Below are 6,292 nucleotides of genomic sequence, written 5' to 3'. Positions count from 1 at the left end.
ATGAACATTTAGTGGAAATAAAAAATGAACAGACTTGAACACCAAACCCAAAGTCAACGACAACAGAATCGATATCCAATCTACAACAAGCTGTACAAGTGGGCACCAGTTATGATAGCAGCCTGGGGGGTAAAGAAGAGAGAAGTGGAATGCATGCTCAGAAAAGGGGTGGAGGGAGGTGGTGAGAATTCCCCTTATTCATTATCACTATGTACCTTAAATATAACAGATTTGTAACTCACTTTGGCCACAATAAAAATTTGAAAAGAAAAAAAAAAGAACAAAAAAGGTCTCTGCTAGATCATCTAAAACCTCACTCATTATTATCCCTTTAAGCCCTGAGGTTCTTTTTAAAAGTAACTTATAATTGCTAGATATCTTTCACTATGCCAAGACCCAGAAGTTCTCTGCTACTATGACCTTGGAATTTCTAATGACCTCTCTTCAGTTTGGCCAGTTTGATCACTCTCCTCTGCTGGTGCCCTGGCCCTCACTCTTTTATGGTCTCTGGTAACCTGAGAATTTGCAGCTATTATGGCCCTGGAGATAGTTCCTGGGAAAACAACTCTCTATTGCACTATCCATTATAGGTCACCAGCCTGAAACAGCCCCAAAAGCTCAAGAACAGCTGTTGAGTCTTCTATTTCACACCAACCATCACAATATCCTGGAGGCAAGGTCTTTGGACCTTTTACAGAGAGACAAGGCCTTTCTGCCTCTCAAGAGAGTATTTCTAGAGAAGCTAATTTAAATATCTGCCATATTCAAATATGTCAGTTAAATATTTAATGTATGCAAATTTAAATACCAGCCATACCCACTGACTCTATCTCTCTAGCTGCCTTCTCCCTAGAAATAGGATTTATTTCACTTCTCTTCCCTGTCCCCAACTCAAGAAATGGCAGCTGTATGGCTGTTTTCTCTGAGCACATTAAGGGACTTTATTGGCGATGAATAATCCTAGATGACCTTTATTTTATTCAGCTATGATACATCTCACCCAGGGAGAAGAGCATTGAAAAAAGTCTTGCTCCCTCTCAGACCTTCAATCTAGAAGTGCTAGAGGGCTCACTGCAGCAACTCCTGCTGTGGATTGCTCTTCAGTCAAACACTGAACATCAGAGCCTTGACTTGCTGATTTTTATTACTCCACACTGCCTGAGAGGAGCTAAATTCTGCCCAGTCCTCCTGAGCCTTTAGCCTCCTTGCACTTTAGAAACCAAGCCCTGCTGCCCTGTTGCCACTTCTAAATTCACACTCATAAAATTCTGAGTGACCACCTGTTTATAGGTAGATTTCTCTGCTTTTCAGAACCCTTCACTTCTAGCATGTCCACTGGCTAAGAACCCCTACTATGAGCATTTCCAAAATTAGAAACTACAGAGTCCCATCTTTAGGAACAGTCATTTAGGAACATCTTTAGGCCAGTCATTTACTGCCCAGGCCAAGTACAATCTCTGCATCTCTTTCAGATAACCCTCCTCCATCTCCTATTTTACTTTAGATTTCTGGCCTTGATAATTTGGGCTCTACCTTCGAGCATTGTCAATATTTTAATATCCTTGACCTATGCCAGCATAACAAATGGTCAACTCAAGTACTACACAAAACTCACATAATTTTTTAGAAACTTTTTTCTCAATTCGTATCAAACATTGGAATCCCACATGAAATACACAATATTTTCTTATATAAAATTAAAAAATAAAGTTTTTTTTCTCTTAAAATGTTATCAGTTAGTTTTGCAATTTCTTTGTGTATCAAGGATAAAACATTTTAATTTCATGCACTCAAACAATGTACTCAAAAGCTTATAGGTTTCGGGCTCTGTGCCTATAATGGAACCTGAGCCTTAAAAGGATTAAAAAATGGTGTGGGAGGGAAGCAGTTCCACACTACTTGAGTCAGTTTAAAGGACGTAGACTCTGTCATCACTTAAATCTCTTCTTTATATTTTAATAACAGATTACTCTGCTTGACTTTGTAGATTTACCTTTCACTGTTTAGAAGGGTAGTCCCCGATTTCAAGTGCCAATAATATACCTGGGTTTTACATGACCAGATTTCCTTTCACTGTGTTCATTCAACCCCTGAGCAACCTCCATTGTTGATTCAAGCCTCCCCTGGAGATGGTAGCTTGAGACTTGTATCTGAAGCAGGCTAACTACCAGACATCACATTTAGGTTTTCTTGAGTGCTTGCTCACATTTTTCTGTGCTTCAGGTGCTTCCTTCACTAAAAGAGGTCTTTTATATATGTGTATATATATATATATATATATATATATATATATATGTTCTTTTATTTAAACACCTTGATTACATACATGATTGTGTTTGGGTTTCAGTCATGTAAAGAACACCACCCATCACCAGGTCTTTTATGCTTTACTTCACTGCTTCATGGCTTCTCTTTACTTCTCTGGAGATTTTGCTGCTCATTCATCATTATACAAATTGAAAATTTATACAAGAAAGTTAAATTGTTTCCAGCAATTACTTCAATGATATCTCTCCTAAATATTAAACATTTCTCTGCTGAAATAGCTTTTAGAAGTTCGGCATCTAACTTTCAGGTTAGATTGTATGGCCTAATACCAGTGAGTCTCCATTTTCAATCTACTTTTTGAAACTGAATTATGAATACTAAGTGCACAAAGTGAGAGATAGGTTAGAGTGAGACTGTCACAATACCATATTGCCTTGTAGTCTCATTTCTCAAACATTTTCTCCCAGAAATAAAATTAGGCTAGACATTTAAAAATTGTGTTATATTGCAATTTATAGTTTTGAGAGCAAAGTGGTGATTGTTATTATTTTTATGCTATCAATAATTCATCAAGAATTTGTTTCTATTTTGAATATGAAGATATGACACCTATGTGTGCATTAAAAAGGTATGAAAACTTTTAAACTGTCTAATTAAATGTCAATTAAAATTATTTTCCTTCTTATTTTAAAATATCACTTTATATTTCTTTAATATTTATTTAATTATAATCATTTATACATAACATATGTGACTAGATGGAAATTATTGTTGTTGCATTTGTTAAATTCTCCTGTGAGATTTTAATTTGCTTGTTAGTAAAATTTTATTTTACTTACTTGTTTTGCCCATATTAGACTTAGGACATATTATTTTATTTATCAATTTTACTTAATGGAAAAATAACATTTAGCTCCTAGACTAATCATTAATTTCTTAAACAAATTCCTGGTGTTTTTTTCACTGGTATGAACCCTACAAGAGAACTGATAGTTCTTGGCCAGTTAGTTTCAGATCCATCCCTTGTCTTTCTTTGTTGCACCTTGGTTAACTCCAGTAGTGTATTTCCCAAGTGCCTGCTCAGATTGTTTAGTGATGAATTAGGCCATTTGGAAGCATTGAGGGAGAGAGGTAGGAAGAAGACAATGTATTTGTTCCCTGTTGGCCTTAGATACTGTTCCCTGAATTAAAAAATTTAGGTAAACTCAGCCTGATTTTAAAAATAACAACTATTACTTGTTTAAAAATGTAAAGAATCCTCACTTTGCTAATCCCTGACTTCTAGTTTTTTAATCATATGTGCAAGTGAATTTGTATGTTTCTCTTTTTGAAGTAATGAATGTGATTTGTTTTTCTCTTTAGATATAATAAATTTATTTATCTTATATTTTGGAGAGTCTTCAGCTTAGTTGTTCATAAATGAAGAAATACATTTGAGAAATAACCTTTCTTAATTTAAGATCATCTCTGATTCTCTGCATGACTTGACTAATGTTATTATTCATTCATTTCTTTGGTCCCTGTACTAGATTTTCACCACTGTACCTTCTTCCTACCTTGTCTCTAGAGCAAATGACACACATTTTCTGAGTTCACATCCCTTTTGCTCAATCATTTGCTTATTTTTACTTTAAAATCTCTTTCCATTTTCTTTTTTATTTTGTTTTGGGGTCACACCCGGTGGCTCCCAGGGGTTACTCCTGGCTCTTCACACAGAAATCGCTCCTGGCAGGTACTGGAGACCATATTGGATGCCAGAATTCAAACCACTATCTGTCCTGAATCGGCTGTGTACAAGACAAATACCCTACCACTGTCCTATCTCTCCAGCCCCTCTTTTTTATTTTCTTAACAAGAGTGTTATAGCTATTATTTATTAAAATGTAAAAAACTGGGGTTTTCACTAGAATTTAACTCTGTGTGACATTCTTGAATATCTCAACCATTTTCTCATTAGTGGAGCCCTCAGTAGGCTTCAATACAAAGAAAAATGACATCAGAGTTATACAATTAGATGAGATAAAATATATGGAAACATTTTGCAAATCATAAACTTAACAGGTTTCTTCCATGTAGTAGGATGGTGGTTTGAATCCCAGCATTCCAAAAACTTAACAGGTTTGATGTAAGAATAGCAAATAAGACCGATTTTCCTTCAAATATTTCAATAATTAATACTTCCAAATTAGAAGTTATACTCATTTAATAGCATAACACAAGTTTAGCCTAATACAATATTTCTAATTCTCAGTTCTACTGATATATGGGGCTGATTTCTTTTCTTTGTGGATAGGGACTTTCTGTGTATTTTAAGATATTCACTGGCTTCCCTGCATATTTTCACTAAAAGCCATTAGCAGCACTTATGTAACCTTCTTGTTCTATCATTTCCCTGCTTTAAGATTCCATGTATGTGTTCTTCCAGAAGAAAGAACAAAGAAAGCTCCCTGAATTGATATCTACTGATCTAATAAAACCTACTTGTAAAATTATCACTGCTTTTTCACTGTAAAACAAAAATCAAGAAGTTTGGCTTTCTAAAGATGATTTTCTAAAATGACATTTAAAAGTAGTTATTATGAAACCTGACCTATTTTAGAGGAATATTAACAAAAGTCGTTAGTTACAGTCATGTTATACTACTATATACTAAGTGTTTATTGTTGGACAGGCTACCGTTCTTTAAGAACTATTATTAAAAAGCTTGACTAAGTTGATACCTTTTTTCATTTTACAAGATATTTAAAAAACAACTCATATCAGTGGTCGGCAACCTGCGGCTCGTGAGCCATATGTGGCTCTTTACACTTTTAATTTGGCTCTTCTGTGTGCCGGGCGGCCACTCCAGGAGTCAGGACTCTGCTCCTAGCTTCTGTCAGTGCGCGCCTTGTGTGGCTCTCAAAATAAATTTCAATCGTGGTTTTAGTGATATTTGGCTCAGTTGAAAAAAAAGGTTGCTGACCACTGGTAGGTGATTGTTATATGTTTTGATTTTTTTGTTTTGATTTTGGTTTTTTGGGCCACACCCAGTGAAACTCAGGGGTTACTTCTGGCAATATACTCAGAAATCGCTCCTGGCTTGGGGGACCATTTGGGATACCAGGGGATCAAACCTTGGTCCGTCCTAGGATAGCACCAGTAAGGCAGACACCTTACCGCTCCATGTCACTGCTCCGGCCCCATGTTGAGATCTCTTGATGTACTTTAAAGAATCAAGAAAAGTCTGATGAGGGGCCGGAGAGATTGCATGGAGATAAGGCATTTGCCTTGCATGCAGAAAATCGGTGGTTCGAATCCTGGCATCCCATATGGTCCCCTGGACTGCCAGGAGCAGCTTCTGAGCATAGAACCATGAGTAACCCCTGAGCGCTGTCGGGTGTGACCCCCCCAAAAAAAAGAAAAGTCTGATGAAATATTAAAGGAACATATGTTTTAATCATAATATGACTCAGATTTTCTAGGTCTGTGCTTGTATAAATTACCTTGAGAAGTTTCAGGAGTTAGAATTTTATGAGCATCATGACTAAGTCATAATCTGCAAAATCCTTCCCATTATAATTTCTAAAATGATACTCCTAGTACTATTGAATTTCTAGGATGCTGGAAACCAGATGGTAGTTATTTAAAATTTAGAATTTATTTTTGAAGTATTGACCCCACATATCCAAACATGTTTCTTCTACTTATATTTTTAATAGACATCTAAGACCATTTCCCTTATTCAGCTCTGTTGATTACCTTTCCTCCTACCTTAAGAAAATATTGACCACAGCTGACTGTAGAACAGGAGAAACAGGTTGTAGCAATAGTCTGCTTTTGTTGAGAAGGAGAAGAGATGTGTACTGTTCTTGACATGAGTGTGTTTCTGCATTTCCAAGACTGGTCAAGAAAGAATACTTATAACTTCAGAAGAATTACATTTGTTTCCTGTCTGTGAATTTTCATTTTCTGAGTGGCTCTTCCTTTAGGTAACTATTACCCTTCTTTGAACAATTTGTCAGCTGAATAATAATGATTTAAAAGA

The sequence above is a fragment of the Suncus etruscus genome, chromosome 5, assembly GCF_024139225.1.
Source record: "Suncus etruscus isolate mSunEtr1 chromosome 5, mSunEtr1.pri.cur, whole genome shotgun sequence".
Taxonomy (NCBI): Eukaryota; Metazoa; Chordata; class Mammalia; order Eulipotyphla; family Soricidae; genus Suncus; species Suncus etruscus.
This window is presented reverse-complemented; position numbering follows the sequence as displayed.